The 22422-nt window shown below is 40.1% G+C and overlaps 1 long non-coding RNA gene across 2 annotated transcripts in view; it reads left to right on the top strand.

The window, feature by feature from the left end:
* LOC141569710 (uncharacterized) overlaps positions 1–22422 on the top strand; it is a 67566-nt gene that overhangs the window by 12996 nt on the left and 32148 nt on the right. For both annotated transcript variants that reach the window (XR_012493474.1, XR_012493473.1), the window contains exon 2: positions 15009–15135. This is a non-coding gene — a long non-coding RNA (uncharacterized LOC141569710). The remainder of the gene's footprint in view (positions 1–15008; positions 15136–22422) is intronic.

The raw sequence follows: 22422 nt of genomic DNA, 5'->3' as shown, positions 1-22422 counted from the left end.
TCTGCAACAGGTTGATAGAAAGCGGTCTTTCTTTTGTTTGCCAGTACTTGTTGGTAGAATGTTTTATTATTTCTCCAACTGCAACTTATTTTTCTTCTCCCACACGGTAGTGCTATGTTTTCTCTGCACTATTCCAACTTCTCACACAATGGGGGATTCCTGGGAGACGGGCTTCTCCTCTGTTAATAGTTTGTCTAGGTCACAGGGCGCAGTGTCCCGGTGGGTATGCGGAGAGCTTTTGATGTTCCAAAGCTCTTCCAGCTCCTGATTCAGAGCCCGTATATTTCAGCAGTTCTGTTTACTCCTGCAGGGATCCGCCCAGATAGGTGGGGTCAGGGGCGGGTGAGTTGTGAGAGGTGGCCCAGAGCAATGGCGGCGACCACCACCACAGCCGGTCCTGCTTCCACAGCTCTCTCCCTTTGCTGGAACTAGTTGGGCTGTGAATTTGTGTTTGGTCCACAGTTCTCAAAACAGCAAATTTTCTGTTGTTTTGATCTGACACTGCTACTGTTTCGCTTCTAGCACCGGGCAGGTGGGGCGGGCGAGCTCTGGGAGGGAGGGAGGCGGCTAGTCTCAGTGCCTAAGGCTCCGTTCTCTGCTCGGCAGTGCGGGCTTAAACCACTGTTTTCAGCCTTTTTCCTTCAGTCTTTTCTCCGAGGTCTCTGCCGTGAGCGTTGGGTTCAGCCGTGTTATATGCTGTCCCTCAGCCCTGTGGAGCCCTGGTGGAGCCCTAGCAGTCCGATCTCCCGCAGCTGCGGTAGTTCTGGGAAGCAGCGAGCTCGGCGCACTGAGCGAGGTCTGCGTCGCCGTTCCGTCTCCGCGCGCTTCTCCCTTTCCTCCTCCCTCCACTCGCGCAAATCTCCCACCTGTAGGTGATTTCAGTCGGTAGTGGGCCTCTTCGTGTTGCTTGTCTGCTGTGCAGGGAGTCCTTTGTGGAGTTTTTGTTTTTCGATTCTTTGTAAATTCCAGGGGAGCTTTACAGAGGCTCACCTCACTCCACCATTTTTCCGATTACTACCTTATTTCATTCTTAATTTCTTCTATTGAGTTCTTAATCTCCAGAAATTCTATTTGGTTCTTTTTTAAAATTTCAATCTCTTTCGTAAAATGCTCATGCTGTTCTTTGATTGTGTTTCTGAGTTCATTTAACTGTCTATCTGTGTTTTCTTGCATCTCGTTCAGTTTTTTCAGAACTGCAATCTTGAATTCTCTGTCATTTAAGTCACATATTTCTGTATCTTTAAGTGCCTTTTCTGGAGATTTTTCACTTTCTTTTTGAGCTGTCTTGTTGCCTTGGTTATTCATGGCAATTACTGGTTTACTATTTCTCTTCCTAGACATCTACAGGAGTGGCTTCTGCAACAGGTTGATAGGAACCGGTCTTTCTTTTGTTTTCCAGTACTTGTTGGTAGAATGTTTTATTTTTTCTCCAACTGCAGCTTATTTTTGTTCTCCCACACGGTAGTGCTATGTTTTCTCTGCACTATTCCAGCTTCTCACACAATGAGGGGATTCCCTGGGAGACGGGCTTCTCCTCTGTTAATAGTTCGTCTAGGTCACAGGGCGCAGTGTCCTGGTGGGTATGCAGAGAGCTTTTGATGTTCCAAAGCTCTTCCAGCTCCTGATTCAGAGCCTGTATGTTTCAGCAGTTCTGTTTACTCCTGCAGGGATCCGCCCAGATAGGTGGGGCCAGGGGCGGGGTGAGTTGTGAGAGGTGGCCCAGAGCAATGGCTGTGACCACCACCACAGTCGGTCCTGCTTCCACAGCTCCCTCCCCTTTGCCGGAACTAGTTGGGCTGCAAATCTGTGTCTGCGGTCCAGTTCTCAGAACAGCAAATATTCTGTTCTTTTGATCTGACACTGCTACTGTTCCATTTCTAGCACCGGGCAGGTGGGGGCGGGGTGAGCTCTGGGATGGTAGGGAGGGGGCGGCTAGTCTCAGTGCCTAAGGCTTCTGTTCTCTGCTCGGCAGTGAGGGCTTAAACCACCGTTTTCAGCCTTCTTCCCTCAGTCTTTTCTCCGAGGTCTCTGCCGTGAGCGTTGGGTTCAGCCGTGTTATATGCTGCCCCCTCAGCCCTATGGGCCATAAGCGGAGCCCTAGCAGTCCGAGTTCTTCCCTGTCCCGCAGCTGCGGTAGTTCCGGGAAGCAGCAAGCTCTGAGCACCGAGCTAGGTCTGCGTCCTGCGACCGCGTGGCTCCATCTCCGCAGTTCTCCCTTTCCTCCTCCCCCCGCTCGCGCGAATCTCCCACCTGTAGGTAACTTCAGTAGTGGGCCTCTTCGTCTTGCCTGTCTGCTGTGCAGGGAGTCCTTTGTGGAGTTTTTGTTGTTCGATTCGTTGTAAATTCCAGGGGAGCTTTACAGAGGCTCACCTCACGCCGCCATTTTATGACGTCACCCCTTTCTTTGTCTTTAACCTTTGGCATTTTAATTATGATGTGTCTTGGTGGTGGCCTCTTTGGGTTCATGTTGTTTGGGACTCTATGTGCTTCCTGGGCTTATATATCTGTTTCCTTTGCCAGGTTAGGGAAGTTTTCTGTCACTATTTCTTCAAGTAGATTTTCAATTCCTTGCTCTCTCTCTCCTCCTTCTGGTACTCCTATAATTTGGATGTTTGTACCCTTGATGTTGTCCCAGTGGCCCCTTAAACTCTCCTCAGTTTTTTGGATTCTTTTTTGTTTCTGCTGTTCTGGTTGGGTGTTTTATGCTACCTTATTTTCTTCATCGCTGCTCTGATCCTCTGCTTCATCTAATCTGTTGATTGCCTGTAATATATTCTTCATTTCCGTTATTGTATTCTTTATTTCTGATTGGTTCTTCTTCATGTTTTCTCTGTCCATTTTTATGCTTCTTATCTCTTTGTTAAAGTTCTCCCTGAGGTCAGTGAGCATCCTTACAACCAGTGTTTTTAATTCTGCATCTGGTAGATTGCTTGTCTCCACTTTTTGTTTAGTTTTTGTTTTTTCTGGAGCTTTGTTCTATTCTTTTATTTGGGACATGTTTCTCTGTCTTCCCAATTTGGTTGCCTCCCTGTGTTTGTTTCTATGTATTAGGTAGGGCTGCTATGTTTTCTGGTCTTAGTAGAGTGGCCTTATGTAGTAGGTGTGCTGTGGGGCTCAGTGTTGCAGTCTTTCTGGTCACCTGAGCCACACACTCCAGGTGTGTCCCTTGTGTGGGTTGTGTGTGCCCTCTTCTTGTAGCTGAGTCTTGGTTGATTATTGTACATCAATGTGAAGGACTGATCCTTGGGCTCACTCATTGTGAGGACTGGCCTTGACTACAGTGGAAGAGTTGTTGTGCAGGGGCTGACCTTACAGAGTAGGATCTAACTCAGCAAGACTCTGGTGCCAGCCCAATCCTCCCCTTGGGTGTGTCATACTTGAAGGAGCCTGGGTGATGCTCCAGCTTGTTTTGAAGCTGGCCACTGGGGGCACAAGCCCCAGAACTACCTTGGAGGGTATCTGCTATAGCTCAAGTTCAGCCACAAGCCCGTGCCCCACTCAGGGCCACCCAGCAGGAGCCACAAAAAATCCACAGATGGCTGCTCACCTTGACGTGCTTGGATGTACCTTGAGAGGCTGGCTGCTGCTAGTGCCGAGCTTAGGGCTGCTCAGCCAGAGGTACAGGACACGCACAAGCCAGATGCTGCTTGTCTGGATTCAGCGAACCTTTGAGAGCACCCTAGGAAAGTCTGCAGCATGCTCTAAGGCAGGCAATTTGTATGAAAAAGCCACTGAAAGCAGCCTGGGTGTGCCTGAAAGTTGGGTGGGACAGCGTCTCAAATCACCGGGGCATGGTGAGTGAACTGCAGAGACTCAGATATGGCGGCCACCTGTGTCTGCACATTGGGAACGGAGAGGGCTCAACAAATAAACAATGGCCTCTGCCACGTCTTCACTCTAGGAGAAAGCCAACTCTCCAGCCACTGTCCCAAGCCAGACAACTCAGTTCCCCACCATATGTCCCTGCCGTCTTTCCAGCTGCTGCCTCAGTGCTGGAGCTCAGAGTGAGTGATTGCATTGCATTGGTGGGTAAGTCTGTGTGCAGTCCCTTTAAGAGGAGCGCCTGGTAGTGCAGCTGTACTCAGTGTCACTCAGTCACAATCTCCACTGGTTTTCAGAACCAGAAATTATGGGGACTTCTCTCCCCGGCACTGGAACCCTGGGCTGGGGTGGGGCTGGGACCTCTCACCCCTCTTGGAGGTGGGCAGCACCTCCACAGCTGAAAGATCCCTTCTGATCTTTAACGGTCAAATGCGGATGTGGGGCCAGCCTATAGTACATCTAAGCCCCTCCTACCAGTCTTGAGGTGGCTTCTTCTGCGTGTCTTTGGTTGTAGAGCTTTGGTTCAGCAAAATTTTAGGCAATTCCCAATGATGGTTGTTTTGTAGTTTAGTTGTAATTTTGATGTGGTCGTGAAGGAAGGTAAGCACAGCTTTTACCTACTGTGCCATTTTGGTATTCCGAACTGGTGTCTTTTTAAGCAATACACATACAAACTTTATGACTTCTGTTCCTTGGTCACTGAGTTTCTTTTGTTTTTTCTTTCTTTGTGTTAATTTATATATTATTGGGGAAGCACCTGTTTCACCTCCATATTTAAATTTTGCTATGGAATTGCACATAATATTCTACTAGAAGTAATAATTAGTGGAATATCTCCTCTAGTGGTAATATCTCCTTGTTCTGAATGTTATATATTTTTCTATTTCCTTTGTCAGATTTGCCAAGAGTCTATTCATGTAACTGGTCATTTCATAGAATCAGCTCTTCATTTTATTTGTACCTTCAATGTACATATAATTCATGCACATTATATTGCATTTAAGTTTTATTTTTATTAACTGTTATTTCCTGGGGGTTTTATGAGCATATTTCTGTTTTTCTCTAATTTCTTAGATTGAGTACTCAGCTTATTTATTTTGATGTTTTCTCTCATTTTAATAACAAAATCATGTAGAGCTGTATATTTTCTTATAAGTATAGCTTTTGCTGTGTCCATAACTTCTAGTATGAAGTATATAACTTCAGTGTTGTTGGTGCACTTTCAGTCTGGTTCTTATTTATTTATCTATTTTTAATTTTTTTTTATTGTGGTAAAAAACACATAACAGAATGTTTACCATCTTAACCATTTCTAAGTGTACAGTTCAGTAATGGTACGTATATGCTCAGTGTTCTGCAGCTAATCTCCTGAACTTTTTCATCTTACAATACTGAAACTCTATACCTGTTAAACAACTCCTCGTCTCCTCCTCACTCCAGCCCCTGGTAACCACCATTCTATTTTCTGTTTCTATGAATTTGACTACTCTAGATACCTTATATAACTGACATCATATAGTACTTGTCTTTTTGTCACTGCCTTACCTCTCTTAGCATACTGTCTTCAAGGTTCGTCCATGTTGTAGCATGTGTCCGAATTTCCTTTTTAATGTTTAATAATATTCTATTGCATGTATATAGCACATTTTGTTTATCCATCCATCTGTTCATGGACACTTGGGTTGCTTTCACCTCTTGACTATTGTGAATAATGCTGCTATGAACATGGATGTGTAAATATCTCTTTGAAATACTGCTTTCAATTCTTTTGGATATATACCCAAAAGTAAGATTGCTGGATCATATTCTATTTTTAATTTTTTTGTGGAAAGCCATACTGTTTTCCATAGTGACTGCACCATTTTATACTCCCACCAGCAGTGCTCAAGGGTTCCAATTTCTCCACATCCTTGCCAGCACTTATTATTTTCTGCTTTTTTAAATAGTAGTCATCCTAATGGATGTGAGATGTTATCTCATTGTTCTTTTGATCTGCATTTTCCTAATGATTAGTGACGTTGAGCATCTTTTCATGTGCTTACTGGCCATTTGTATATCATCTCTGGAGAAATGTCTGTTCAAGTCCTTTGCTGTTTTTCAATTGGGTTATCTGGGTTTATCTTGCTGCTGTTGAATTATAGGAGTTCTTTATATGTTCTGTATATTAGCCCCTTATCAGATATATGATTTGCACATATTCCATTCCCTATATTGCCTTTTTTTAAAAAATATTTTATTGGGGAAGGGGAATAAATTTTTTTAAAGATTTTATTGGGAACAGGACTTTATTGGGGAACAGTGTGTACTTCCAGGCCTTTTTTCCAAGTCAAGTTGTTGTCCTTTCAATCTTAGTTTTGGAGGGCGCAGCTCAGGTCCAGGTCCAGTTGCCGTTTTCTAGTTGCAGGGGGCACAACCCACCATCCCTTGTGGGAGTCGAACCAGCAACCTTGTGGTTGAGAGGACGCGCTCCAACCAACTGAGCCATCCGGGAGCTCAGTGACAGCTCAGCTCAAGGTGCCGTGTTCAATCTTAGTTTCAGGGGGCGGAGCCCACCATTCCTTGTGGGACTCGAGGAATTGAACTGGCAACCTTGTGGTTGAGAGCCCACTGGCCCATGTGGGAATCGAACCGGCAGCCTTCGGAGTTAGGAGCATGGAGCTCTAACCGCCTGAGCCACCAGGCTGGCCCCCCTATATTGCCTTTTCACTTTGTTGATTGTGCCCTTTGATATGCAGAAGTTTCTTTTTGATGTGTCCAATTTGTCTACTTTTGCTTTTGTTGCCTGTGCTTTTGGTGTCATACCCAGGAAATCTTAGACAAATCCAATATCATGAAGCTTTTCCCCTATGTTTTCTTCCAATAGTTTTAAGTCTTACATTTAGGTCTTTGATCTATTTTGAGTTCACTTTTGTATATGGTATAAGGTAATCATTTGCATCATTTTCCCAGCACCATTTATTGAAGAGACTATCCTTTCCCCATTGAATACTTTTGGCACCTTTGTCAAATATCATTTGACCATGTATGTGAGAGTTTATTTCTGGGCTCTCTATTCTATTCCATTAGTCTATATGCCAGTTTAACACTGTTTTGATTACTGTAGCTTTGTGATAAGTTTGGAAATCAGTAAGTGTGAGACCTGCAACTTCATTCTTCTTTTGCAAGATTCTTTTGGGCTATTCGGGGTTTGGTTTAATTTTTTGAATCAGAGTTCCTAAGTTCATTCTTCTAAGTTAAATAACTCTGCTTTCCATTGTTGTAAGTGATACGTGTGAGGCTGAGAGGACCATGTGGGGGAGGATCAGTGATTTAGGACTAAGTTTCTTAGTCCACTAGCTCTGCCTTTATATATAACCCATTTATGCCAATTGGATGTTTTTGACCTTCAGATTCCCTTTGATATTGTTATCATGAAGCAGGCTTTCATTTTTCTGGACTTTACTTACTATATCTATGCCCAGCCTTTTATTTTGCAGTTTGTCACTATGTTTTACTTATGTTTCTTATAGCTATGTCTCATAGTACTTGCTTTTTTTCATTCCAGTCCTCCCTCTTTCTCTCTTTTGACAGAATGAATCAGCCAATTCAATTTCACATAACCATAACACACCTAATTTTGTGCCTTGTTTCTTATTTTATATTTACTATTTATGTTATTTTCTGCTTTTTTTTTTTTCCTGTTCTTACTTTGATGGCTTAATATCGGTATGGCCATTCATAACCCCTCCCCAACCGACTCACCTTTTAAGTCAGGGAATTTTAAGTTTCCTAAAATCTTCAGGGGTACATCTCATTTTTATCAAGCATGATTAAGTCAATATTTTCTCTATTCATTGACTAAAATAAAATTACACCATTAGAGAAATGCCCTACCTTCTAAATTTTTTTTCAGCAAGATAGTTATACTTTTGAACTTTTCAAAGAGAATTTAAATTTTTTATTATAGGCCCTACATATTTTCTTTAGGTATCTGTCTAAAGATACTTAGCAATTTTTGTTTCAAATTCCCAGTAACATTTTCCTGTTTTTTTCTTTGCATGTACAAAATTGTATTCTGCTTTTATTCAGAGTAGATATTTTTTTGGATTTTGTATGCATTTTTTAAATTTTTAATTAAATTTATTAGGGTGACAATGATTATTAAAATTACATAGGTTTCAAGTGTACATTTCTATAATACATCATCTATATATCACATTGTGTGCTCATTACCCAGAGTCAGTTTTCCTTCCATCACTATATATTTGACCCACTTTACCCTATTCTACCATCCCTTCTACCCCCTTACCCTCTGGTAACCACTAAACTGTTATCTGTGCCTATGAGTTTTTGTTTCTTTTTTGGTTGTCTTGTTGCTTTCAGTTTTATATTCCACATATGAGTGAAGTCATCTGGTTCTCGACTTTTTCTGTCTAACTTATTTTGCTTAGCATAATCTCAAGATCCATCCATGTTGTCGCAAATGGCAATATTTAATCTTTTCTTATGGCAGAGTAATATTCCATTGTGTATATATACCACATCTTTATCCAGTCATCTATTGAAGGAACTTTGTGTGTTTCCATGTCTTGGCCACTGTAAATAATGCTACAGTGAACATCGGAGTACATTAGTGTGATCAAAAAATGCAGTGAATGTTTAAATTAAGAAAACTTATTACAGTAAAAGACACATTGCAATTAATCCCCCTCAAAAATTCCCCCTCGCTTCAAACACACTTATCCCATTATTCTTGCCAGTTTCTGAAGCAGTTCTGGAAGTCCTCTTTCATGAGTATCTTTAGTTGCACTGTCATGGCTGCTTCAATGTCCTGAATTGATTCAAAACATGTACTTTTCATGGTCATTTTGACTCTGGGTAAGAGTCAAAAGTCGCATGGTGCCAGATCTGGTGAGTAAGGTAGATGAGGATACACTGTAATGTTTTTAATTGACAGAAATTGCTGTACCAGAAGCAATGTGTGACATGGAGTATTGTCGTGATGGAGGATGAAGTAAAGACACATGAAAGCAGACTTCCAGAACTGCTTCAGAAAGTGTCAAGAACGATGGGATAAGTATGTTCAAAGAGAAAGGAAGTATTTTGAGGGGGATTAATTACAATGTGTCTTTTACTGTAATAAATTTTTTAATTTAAACATTCACTGTATTTTTCGATCACACCTCATATATCTTTATAAATAAATGTTTTCAGATTTTGGGGGTAGATACCCATAGTTAAATGGCCATATTACCCAAAGCAATACACAGATTTAATGCAATCCCCATAAAAATCCCTGTGGCATTTTTTTAAAGAAATAGAACAAAAAAATCATCAGATTTCTATGGAACCACAAAATACCCCAAATAGCCAAAGCAATCCCAAGTAAAAAAGAACAATGCTGGAGGTATCACACTCCCTGACTTCAGTTTGTACTACAAAGCGACAATAATCAAAACAGCGTGGTATTGGCAGACAAACAGACACATAGACCAATGGAATAGAATTGAGAACCCAGAAATAAACCCACATAAATATGGACAGATAATTTTTGACAAAGAAGCAAAAGACATACAATGGAGAAAAATAGCCTCTTCAATAAATGGTGCTGGGAGAATTGGATAGCCACGTGCAAAAGAATGAAACTGGACTGCTATTTGTCACCATGTACCAAAGTTAATTCAAAATAGATCAAAGACTTAAGCATAAGACCTGACACAATAAACTGCATAGAATAAAACATAGGTACTAAACTTATGGACCTTGGGTTCAAAGAGCATTTTATGAATTTGACTCCAAAGGCAAGGGAAGTAAAAGCGAAAATAAATGAAGGGGACTATATGAAACTTAAAAGCTTCTGCACAGCAAAAGAAACCATCGACAAAATAAAGAGGTAACCAACCAAATGGGAGAAGATTTTTGCAAATAACACCTCCGATAAGGGGCTAATATCCAAAATATACAAGGAACTCATACAACTCAACAACAACAAGAAAACAAACAATCCAATTAAAAAAATGGGCAGAGGACCTAAAGAGACATTTCTCCAAAGAGGACATATAAATGTCCAATAGACATATGAAAAAATGCTCTACATCACTAATCATCAGAGAAATGCAAATCAAAACCACAATGAGGTATCACCTCACACCAGTTAGAATGGCTATCATCAACAAGACAAATAGTAACAAGTGTTGGAGAGGCTGTGGAGAAAAAGGAAACCTCATACACTGTTGGTGGGAATGCAGACTGGTGCAGGCATTATGGAAGGCAGTGTGGAGGTTCCTCAAAAAATTAAGAATCGAATTATCATATGACCCAGCAATCCCTCTCCTGGGTATCTACCCCAAAAAATCTGAAAACATTTATCCATAAAGACATGTGGTCCAATGTTCACTGCAGCTTTATTTTTGGTGGCCAACACATGGAAACAACCAAAATGTCCTTCAGTAGATGAATGGATAAAAAAGTTGTGGTATATATACACAATGGAATACTATTCTGCCATAAGAAAATATGAAATAGTACCATTTGCAACAACATGGATGGATCTTGAGATTATAATTTTAAGCGAAATAAGTCAGACAGAAAAAGTAGAGAACCATATGATTTCACTGATATAATGGTATATAAAGCTGAAAACAACAAAAGAACAAGACAAGCAAATGATAAAACAAAATCTCATAGACACAGACAACAGTTTAGTGGTTACCAGAGGGTAAAGGGAGGGGGTTGGTAGATGAGGGTAAAGGGGATCAAATATATGGTGATGGAAAGAGAACTGACTCTGGGTGGTGAACATACAATGTGATATACAGGTGATGTATTACAGAATCATACACCTGAAATCTATGTAACTTTACCAGCAATTGTCACACCAATAAACTTTAATTAAGAAAAAAACTAAAAATTTTTTCATAGCAAAGGAAACCATCAATAAAATAAAAAGACATCCTACTGAATGGGAGAAAATATTTGCCAATGATACATCTGGTAAGGGGTTAATATCCAAAATTTGTTTTAAAAAGAAACTCATTTAACTCAACACTAAAAAACAAACAACCCAATGAAAAAATGGGCAGAGGTCATGAAGAGGTATTTGTATAAAGAGGACATACAGATGGCTAACAGACATGAAAATGTGTTCAGTGTCACTAATCATTAGAGAAATGCAAATAAAAACCACAATGAGATACCACCTCACTCCTGTCAGAATGGCTATCATCAGTAAATCAACAAACAACAAGTTTTGGCAAGGATGTGGAGAAAAGGGAACGCTCATGCACTGTTGGTAGGATTGTAGATTGATGCAGGCACTATGAGAAACAGTACGTAGGTTCCTCAAAAAATTAAAAATAGAACTTCCTTATGTCCGAGCAATTCCACTCCTGGATATTTAGCCAAAGAAATCCAAAACACTAATTTGAAAAAAATATATGCACCCCTATGTTTATTGCTGCACTATTTACCATAGCCAAGATATCCAAACAACAAAAATGTTCATCAATAGGGCCGGCCCGGTGGCTCAGGCAGTTAGAGCTCCATGCTCCTAACTCCGAAGTCTGCTGGTTTGATTCCCACATGGGCCAGTGGGCTCTCAACCACAAGGTTGCCAGTTCAACTCCTCGAGTCCCACAAGGGATGGTGGGCAGCTCCTCCTGCAACTAAAATTGAACATGGCACCTTGAGCTGAGCTCCCGGATGGCTCAGGTGGTTGGAGTGCGTCCTCTCAACCACAAGGTTGTCGGTTCGACTCCCGCAAGGGATGTTGGGCTGTGCCCTCTGCAACTAGAAAAAAACGGACCTGGAGCTGAGCTGCGCCCTCCACAACTAAGACTGAAAGAACAACAACTTGAAGCTGAACGGCACCCTCCACAACTAAGATTGAAAGGACAACAAATTGACTTGGAAAAAAGGCCTGGAAGTCTGGAAGTACTCACTGTTCCCCAATAAAGTCCTGTTCCCCTTCCCCAATAAAATCTTTTTTAAAAAATGCCCATCAATAGACGATTGTATAAAGAAACTGTGGTACATTTATACTATGGAGTATTACTCGGCCATAAGAAAGAATGAAATCTTACCATTAGCAATAACATGGATGGACCTAAGGAATATTATACTAAATTAAATAAGTCAGACTGAGAAAAACAAATACCATATGATCTTACATGTGGAATATAAAGAACAGAATAAACAAGCAAACAAAACAGAAATAGAGTTAGAGATGCAGAGCAAAAACTGATGGCTGCTAGATGGGAGGGGTGGGGATCGGGGAGAAGGTGAAGTAATTAGAAAGTACAAATTGATAGTCACAGTATAGTCATGGGGATATGAAATACAGTATGGGGAATATAGTCAATAATGCTGTAAAGATCATGCAGGGTGTGGTACTGGACCAGGTGGGTACTGGACTTATCAGGGGAATCACGTCGTAGATTATGTAAATGCATAAACACTGTGCTGTACACCTGAACCTGAAGTAAAATATTGAGTGTCAGCTATAATTTTATATATACATATATATACATACACATATATGAATATATATAAACATACACATATATATATTCATATGTGTGTGTGTGTATATATATATATATATATATATATATATATATACTGGGGCCAAAAAATGTACACAAATGGACACTTTGGTCAGCGTTGCTCAAGCAGTAGTTCATATCAGAAGTGTCTGGACGCTGATGGTAACCACTTTGAGCACCTCTTGTAAATGCAGACGTCAGACGTGACTTGTATTCATCTTTTGTTATCAGTATATATTAAGTATTACAATTTTAATAGTTTTTTCCGTTCTTAAAATGTGTATACATTTTTTGGCACCGTGTGTGTGTGTGTGTGTGTGTGTGTTTATTTATTTTCACAGTATCTAAAGTACAGCATAGGGAATATAGTCAATGGTATTGTAATAGCTATATACGATGTCAGAGGGGTAGTAGATTGGGGGAGAGGGGTTATCACTGTCTGAGGGGTGTAAGTGTCTAATGATTACATTGTATTGTATACCTGAAACTAATAAAACAAAAATTTTAAATTTACCAAGCTTTGTTCTTCAGAAGACTAGCCACAAACTTGGAGAAACTATGTGTAAATTGCATCTATGGTAAAGGACACATGAAAAACTGTCAAAACTCAATAAAAAAGAAAATTAAGGATCTGCCCAGTGACTCAGGTGGATGGAGCGCCGTGCTCCTAATGCCGAGGTCGCCAGTTCAATTCCCACACGGGCTAGTGAGCTGCACCCTCTATAGCTAAGATTGTGAAGAACAGCTCTCCCTGGAGCTGGGCTGCCATGAGCAGCCGGGGTTTTGTGTGGGCTGCTGTGTGCTGCCATGGGCTGCTTGTGTGCTGCCGTGGGCTACTGTGTGCCGCCATGAGCAGCCGGTGTGGCCAGCGTGAGTGGCCGGCATCCAGTGTGAGCAGCTGGCAGCCAGCGAGAGGTGCCGTGAACTGCTGTAAGCGGCCAACCAACGACGTGACCAACTGCCTGGGGGCGGGGGAGCAGAAGGCCTGTAATACCAGCATGGGCCAGGGAGCTGTGTGCTACACAACTAGACTGAGAAATAACGGCTTGAACCGGAGTGTGGGGGGGAGGCGAGAGAAGGGGGGGGGGAGAAAATTAAGAACCCAATTTTAAAATGTATTCACACTTTACCAAAGAATATCTGTAGATAGCAAATAGCACATGAAAATGTGCTCAACATCATTAGTCATTACGAACATTTTTTTAAACATATGGAGATACCACCCTATATCTATTCAATACAAGTAAAAAGACCAACCCTACCAAATGTTAGCAATGTTGTAGAGTAACTGGAAAACTCATACTTCGCTGGTGGGAATATAAAATATACAACCACTTTTGGCAGTTTCTTAGCAAGTTAAATATATACCTACCATATTACTCAGTCATTCCACTCTTGGGTATATTCCTAAGAGAATCGTAATATATGTCCTCACAAAGACTTGTATATGCATATTCATAGCAGCTTTATTTGCAATAACCAAAAACTGGAAACAACCCAAATGGATACTACTCAACAATAAAAAGGAATTAACTCTTGATATACACAACAAACAACATGACTTAATCTCAAAATAATTATGCTGAGTGAAAGAAGCCAAACTAAAAAAATACATACTTTATGACTTCATTTATTGAAAATTTTAGAAAATGAAAGCTAATTTATAATGACAGAAAGTAAATCAGTGGTTAGGGCAGGGCGGAGTGGATTGGGCAGGATTATAAAGGAACAGAGGAAATCTTGGGAGGTGACGGATATGTTCACTTGTCATTTTGTGGGTGTATACACGTGTTAAAATTTATCAAATTGTGTATTTTAAATATGTTCAGTTTATTATATGTCACTTACGACTTAATAAAGCTGTTTTTATAAATCAGATCATATCACTTTCCTGCATCTAGAACAGCTCAATGGAAATGTATTGGTTACGGGACATAACTCGTTCCACGATCAGACTCCAGACTCCTACTTTCACAAAATTATATTTTGTAACCACCTTCCTGACGTATCACTCAGACTGCTCCATTTTGAACAGCTCAATTAGCTGTTCTCTGAACTCACCATGTATTTTTCTGTCTCTACACCTATGCTCTTGTTTTTTTAGGAAAACATTTTCCCCCACTCATCCTGCATCACGCTTTTCATTGTCCAACTTTGTGAAGCTTAAACTTACACTCCCAGGTAAAATTTATATTTTACCCTTTTGGATCCAGAATGTGCTCTGATCATCTTTCAGTCATGCTCCTTTTTAAACATCTTAGTGAACTCATCTATTTAGTTGTATGCTTCCAAGTCTCTAAGTTTCTAGAAATCTAGAAGCATACATAATACATCTTTGTGGCCACAAACCTACCATAATGTCTGGTATATAATTGTTCAAGAAATGAGTTCCAGGTATTTTCTAAAAGAACTAGAAGATTTAAAGAGAAACTAATTTTATTCTCATTAGCAAAAATGGTTTACTGATTGAATTTAATACACAATGAATAGGAAAAATTTTCATTAGACATTTTCATCCTGCACAATGTTTGGTATAACTAGGTATTTAATAAGCATACCATATATGATATCATGGTGAAAAACATTACAAACAACTTCCTATCTGTCTTCTCCCCATCCCCCAGTGCTGACCATGTCACCTTGAACAGGATTATGTTGTTACAGGTCTCAGTGTCACTCGAGGATGTGACTGTAAACTTCAGCAGGGAGGAGTGGCAGCACTTGAAACCTGTTCAGAGACGCCAGTACCGGGATGTGACACTGGAGAACTACAGCCACTTGCTCTCCCTCAGTAAGCACAGCTGCCCTACGCATCTGCCAGGGGCCTCAGTGAGGCTATTTCCATTCTCAGCTGCCGAGTGCTCTGGGACATCTCAAGTGTGTGATGGTGTCGTCCTTGATTTGTCTATATTCTTCAGTCTCTGTGATTATTGCTCTATTCCAGTGGAATGTGATTGTCTTTTCTTGAATACATTTTTCTTATTTTTCAATTAGAGTTGACATACAGTATTTTATGAGTTTCAGGTGTACACATAGTGATTAGACATTTACATAATTTATGAAGTGATCACCCTGATAAATCTAGTACCCACCTGACAACATTCATAGTTATTACAATATTATTGACTATATTCCCTATGCTCTACTCTACATCCTCATTACTATTTTGGAGCTGCCAATTTGTACTTTTTAATCCCTTTCCCCCCTTCTTTTATCCCCTCATTCCCCGCTTCTTTTATCCCCCCAACCCCCCTCCCATCTCCAAGCATCAAAATATTTCCAACATCTATGAGTTTGTTTCTGTTTCATTTGTTTGTTTTGTTCTTTAGATTCCACATATAAGTGAAATCGTATGGCATTTGTCTTCCTCTCTGACTTACTCCACTCAGCACAATACCCTCTAGGTCCATCCGTGTTGTTGCAGATGGCAAGATTTCATTCCTTTTTATGGCTGAGTAATATTCCATTGTATATATGTACCACCTCTTCTTTATCCATTCACCCACTGATGGACAAGTTTTGTTCTTCAGAAGACAAGGCACAAACTGGGAGAAATGATGTGTAAATTGCATTTATGATAAAGGACACATATGAAAAACTCTCAAAACTCAATAAATAAGAAAATTAAGAACCCAATTTTAAAATGCATGCATACTTTACCAAAGACTATCTAGGTACCTGGGGATTTATCAGGGTGATCACTTCATAAATATTCTTTGGTAAAGTATGCATACCCAGGTTGCCTCCACATCTTGGCTATTGTAAACAATGATGCAATGAACCTATGGATGCACATATCCCCTCAAAGTAGTGTTTTGGGTTTTTTTCAATAAATACCCAGAAGTGGGATTACTGGGTCTTATTTGTCTCTTTTTATAGCCTTTGTTTTAAAGTCTATTTTGTCTGCTATACGTATTGCTACTCCAGTTTTTTGTATCTTTGTTTCCATTTTCATGAAATATCTTTTTCCATTCCTTTACTTTCAGTCTGTGAGTGTCTTTTGGTTTGAAGTGAGTCTCTTGTAAGCAACATATGTATAGGTCTTGTTTTCTTATCCATTCAGTCACCCTATCTATGTCTTTTGCTTAGAACATTTAATCCAGTTACATTGAAAGTAATTTTTGATAGACATGTAGTTATTGACATTTTATTATTGATATTTTCCATCTTCTTCTTCTTCTAAATCTTCTTCTCTTCCTTCTTTTTCTCCTACTCCTCCTGCTTCTCCTCCTCTTTCTTCTACTTCTCCTACACTTCCTCCTCCTTCTTCTTTTTAAAAAATTTCCTTTAACTTGTCTTATAATAGTGGTTTGGTGTTGGTAAACTTCCTTAGCTTTTTCTTGTCTAGGAAGCTTGTTTACTGTTTTCGATTCTAAATGATAGCTTTGCTGGGTAGAGTAATCTTGGTTGTAGGTCCTTGCTTTTCATCACTTTGAATATTTCCTGCCCATCCCTGTGGGCCTACAGAGTTTCTTTCGAGAAATCAGCTGACAATCTATGGGAGCTCTCTTGTACATAAATAACTGCTTTTCTCTTCCTGCTTTTAAGATTATCTTTGTCTTTAACCTTTGCCATTTTAATTATGATGTGTCTTGGTGTGGGCATCTTTGGGTTCATCTTGTTTGGGATTCTCTGCACTTTCTGGGCTTGTATGTCTATTTCCTTTACCAGCTTAGGGAAGTTTTCTGTCATTATTTCTTCAAAATGGGTTTTTAATTCCTCGCTCTCTCTCTCTTCTACTTCTGGTACGCCTATGATACAAATGTTGGTATGTTTGATGTTGTCCCAGGAACACATTAAACAATCCTCTTTTATTATTATTTTCTATTTTGCTGTTCTAATTGGTGTTTACTGCTACCTTCTCTTCCAAATCACTAATTTAATCTACTTCATCTAATCTGTTGATTCCCTCTAATGTGTTTTTCATTTCAGTTATTGTATTCTTCATTTATGACTGGTTTTTGGGGGGGGTGTTTTCTATCCATTTTTGTGTTTCCTATCTCTTTGTTGAAGTTCCCATTGAGATCATTGAGCATCCTTATACCCAGTGTTTTGAACTCTGCATCTGTGGGTGTGTCATTTGTGGATGTGGTTGGGTGGTACTCTCATGTGGTCTAAAGCTGGCCACTAGGTGTGTTGTTTTGGGGGCATCTGGAAAGGGGCTCCATTGCAGCCAGGTTCATCCTCTGCCTCTGCCCTTCCCAGGGCCACATGGTATGAGCTACAACGTGATTTACAAATGTGCGTGAATTGTGTTGGGCTTAGAGGTGCCTGGAAGAGGCTAAGCTGCAAACCAAGGCTGGCTGCAGCTAGTGCTGTGCTTGAGGCTACTTAGCAAGAGATACAGGGCATACTGAGGTGAGATGCTGCTTTTAGGGGGATTGTGAACATTTGAGAGATTTTAAGAAATTCCACAGCATGAGCCAAGAAAGGCCATTTGTATGGAAAAACCATTGGAAACAGCTTGGGTGGGCCCAGCAGTTGGTTGGGATGGGGTCTCAGTGAATCACCAGGACAGGGTGAACTGTGTTAGCTAGATTGATGGAGACTCAGATATGGTGCTCCCCTGCGTCTGTATGCTGGGTGTGGATGGACTCAATAAAGAACAGTGGTGCCTGCCAGCCCTCTGTCTGGGAGAAAGCTGCCTGTCCAGCCCTCAGCCTGCAGCCAGACAACTCAATTCCTCCCATATGTCCCTGGTACCTTTCAAGCTGCTGCCCCAGCACTGGAGTTCAGAGTGAGTGAGTCCATCACTGAGTAAGACAATGGTTATCATTTGACAGTAGAAGCAACTAAAGTGCAGCAATGTTAACTCATTTGTCCCAGGGTCACACTGTTAGCAAAGAGAAGGAAAGGGAAATATTTAAGCCAGATCAGCTGACTCCAAAGTGCCCACACTCAGCCACTCTGTGATACTGAACCCCATACAGGGATGGCTCCCAATAAATGATATTTCTATTCTCCATTGTCTTCAAAGTGCTCAGGTTGAGGGGTAACAATATCTTATGCACATAAACTGAGCTTTTGCATATTTCAGTGCACATCTAGAGCGGCCTACATAGCCCTTCTTCTTCTGAAACAGATGAAAATTCAAACTCACCCTCCCACCTGCTTCTCAGACACTGGAATCCAGGTGTGCATCAGGCCCCCCAATGACTGACCAACCCAGGACTGTTGATCTTTGGTCATCTCAGGTCCTAAATCCCTGGGACCATGCCCCTGATCCCTCTGGTTCCCAATCACTGACAAGCAGAAGCCACCCTTGACTGGACTACAGGGGCTGCCAGATGACACTTCAAAGTCTCCAATCATTGACATGGCCCGGACTCTTCATATCATGAATCCACAGTGGTGGCGAATTACTACATTCCAGAGGGGGCCCTTGGCTGCTTTCCATGGGAACATTGAATAATGCCCAGTGCCACACCCGCAATAGGTTTCCAATAATAGATCTTCCCAGACTGCCAATCACTGACCCACATGGTTTCTAAAACTGACTTATGCAGAGACCAGCCACTGACCATTCCTAAAAGATGTTATGGCTCCCATTACAGAAGGCAACCCAGTGTCCCTCACAAAAATTACTGACCCTCCAGGCACTAATTGCCAGGCTCCACATCCCCACAAATTAGTGACCTAAAACAACATACACTTATTATCTCATAGTTTATGTGGGTCAGGAATCTGAGCACAGCTTAGCCTGGTCCTCTGTTTCAGAGTCTCTTATGAGGTTGCAAACAAGGTGTTAGCCAGGCTAGGGGCCTCATCTGAAAGCTGAACTGAGGAAAGATCTGCTTCCAAGCTCATTTATATGGTTGTTTTCAGGATTCAGTTCATTCGGGCTATCGGGCTAAGAGCCTCAGTCTCTTGCTGACTGATGGCCGGAGACCACCCTCAGTTCTCTGTTACACAGGCCTCTCCAACATGGCAAGTTGCTTTACTAAAACAAACAAGGGAGAGAGCCTGTTAGCACGACAGAATCTACCAACTCTTGTAATCTAATCACGAAGGTGGTATCTCTTCAGTGTTACTCAAGTGGAGGGGATTACACAAAGTCATAAATACCAAGAGGCAGGGATCACTGGGGGCCATCTTGGAAGCTACATTCCAGAGACCATAGAGAAATAGACTCTGATGCAGAGATCCTATACCCCTTTCCAAAATACCATTTTTCAGTCAGAGCAAAAAATGACAGTTTCAGATATGAAATGTTTGAAGAGTATTCCACCAATTTACTCTACTTGAGGAATATACTGAAATAAGTATTCTAAATAAATGAATACTAAATCAGTAGATAGATCTCAAAAATAAGAGAGCAAAACAATGGTTAGCAACAACTATTTTGGTAAAACACACACCCTTGGGTATACAATCCTATAGCTAAAGTTAAACTATGATAGATAATGTGACTGAGGATTTTGAATAAAAATGTTAAGTAAGTTTTTCTGAAGCAGAATTGACTTAATAGAAGTAAAACAGTCTTCAAATCAGCAGTTTAAATTTTTCTAGAAAAACCCAGAAGTAATACTGTTCATCTTGGTGAGGCAAATAATGGAGGTTAGAGCATCTTTCTCTACAAAGGTCTAATTATAATCTGATCAAATAATAGAGAAAACATAAATTATGCCTGTTAGAAATGACAATGTATATAATTGGACAATTAATAAAAATAAAATTTTCCAAACTAATGAAGTGCGGAGGAGGGACAAAAATGACCAAAAACTTCATCATTAAGCTATTAGGAAAAAGAAAAGGATGAAAGTTGTATTTAGAAAATAATAAAATTGGTAATAAGCATGATATAATACAAACAAGGTAAGATTATCATAATTACACACATTTAAATGGACTGCATCTCAAGACACAAATGTGGGATTAGGGCAAAAATATACTTATATATAGTCACAAGAAGTATATCTTAAACAAAAAAGAAAAATGCAAAATAAAGTTTTAGGCAAACATACACCAGGCAAGTGGCAGCAAAATAAAAGTAGCAGTGGTGATGTACTTATCGAAGTAAAATTCAAAGTCAAAAGCATTCAACAGACAAAACAAGGAAAATCCATTAACGGCATTGTGCAAAATGGCCTGAGATAATACACTTTAGGATTCTCTCCTCCACTCCCTACTCCCCAAAAAAACACAGAACCACAAGGAGAAATTTGTTTAAAAATATTATAACATTTATTCTATCTTTTGATAATATAACAGCTGAAGTAGAAAAAAAGAGAAAAAAATCAGAGTAAAAAAACCTTAATCATCAAAGTAGTTTGAAAAATCCTAGTGAACAAACAAACAAACAAAAACTCAGATACCAGAGGGAAAGTGGGGGAGGAAGAACTTAGAAAAGAGTAAATGGGGTCAAACATATGGTGATGGTAGGAAACTTGACTTTGGATCGTGAACACAAAATGTAATATACAAATGATGTATTATAGATTTGTACACTTGAAATCTCTATCATTTTATTAACTGATGTCACCCTAATAAATTTAATTAGAAAAAGAAAAAGTTCTAATGTGTAATATGTACCTAACGGAGAACACAGTTTCTTCTCTTATATCTATTAAAATTTTACACAATTCAGTTGGGTGTCCGGACCACAAAGAAAATCTTGAATAATGTTTACAAGTTCATATTCAACAGGCTACATGCTCTGATGATAGTAAAACCATATTTCAAAAAAAAGAAAGAAAAGACAGTCAAATTACTTTAATCAGTTAGAAATTAAGAAACTTTCCTCAATAGCTAGGATCAAAGTAAGAAATCAGTTCTGAAGTTGCACCTTTCATTCCAGAGTTCATGACATACAGCTACATTTAGAGGAAAGTATATAGCCTCAAATCCATTACTATATATAAAAAGGAAAACCAAATATAATCGAGTTAGGAATTTGGATTTGTCTGTGGAATATAAAACAAAAGGCAACAAGCAAACAAACAGAAAACAAACTCAGAAGTAGAGACAACAGAATGGTGGTCACCAGAGGGGCAGAGAGTGGAGGTAGGGTGAAGGGGGTCAAATATACGGTGATGGAAGGAGACTAGACTTTGACTGGTGAGCACACAATAGAGTATACAGATGTTGTATGTTATAGGTATTATCATGTATACCAGAAATTCATCTAATGTTATTAACCAATATTATTACCCCCCAAACAAATTTAATTAAAAAAAGAAATTAGAAAAAGAACAAGCTTAAGCAAACACATGAAAACGAAACAAAACAAAAAATCAAGAAGTGGCAACTCACAAAAAATGAACGCTTAAATAAATAAAATTAACTTACGGAGTATAAATAAAACAAAAGCTGATCCTTTCAAATAATTGATTATATGGATCAGCCCCTAAGAAAGCTGATCAAATTTAAAAGAAGAAAACTACAATATTCACAATAAAAAAGAAATGTTGCACTAGACAGGCAGTAATGTAAACTAGTTATAGTGGAATATGAGGTATAAGAGTAGAGCAACATATTTAAACATTTAGATGAAATATGTGAGTCCCTGAGGAAAATGTAATTGTGAAAATTAATGAAAAATTCATAAAGGGCCCATGAGTAGGAAAAGTAGTCCAAGTGTGTCATTTGACACATACCGGTACCTACAGGCAGCATTACTAGACACACCTCCACTGCACAGAAGGCCTAGCTAGGGCTGGCAAAGGCAGGTGTGGTAGAGGTCCCAGTCCCCTGCTGGCAACCCTATAGGTGTGAAATGGGCATGACCAGATGGGGACTCAGTGGACAGGGAAGGCAAGAAAGCATCTCCAGAGCAGGGTGTTGGGAAGAGGAGGACAGGATATGATGGGAAGGGCTGAGGGAAGACAGATCAGGACTAGACTGGCAGGGGCCAAGTTTGACAGAAAAAGCTGGGACCTCATGGGATGGTCAGGAATAGAACAAGGTGGGTGGCGGCGGGACACAATTGCCATGACATCTTGAACTGTCTTCAGTGTCCCAAAGTCGAAAAATCAGGGAGGACTGTCCCACACTCACCTATCCCCCATCTCAACATTTTCCCAACTCCTCTGGCCTGAGGAATATTAACATTTACACAGAAGTTGGTGAATTGGCTGTG

The sequence above is a fragment of the Rhinolophus sinicus genome, chromosome X (assembly GCF_036562045.2).
Source record: "Rhinolophus sinicus isolate RSC01 chromosome X, ASM3656204v1, whole genome shotgun sequence".
In the NCBI taxonomy this organism is placed as follows: Eukaryota; Metazoa; Chordata; class Mammalia; order Chiroptera; family Rhinolophidae; genus Rhinolophus; species Rhinolophus sinicus.
Note: the sequence above shows the minus strand (reverse complement) of the source record. Positions and strands in the feature narration are given on the sequence as shown.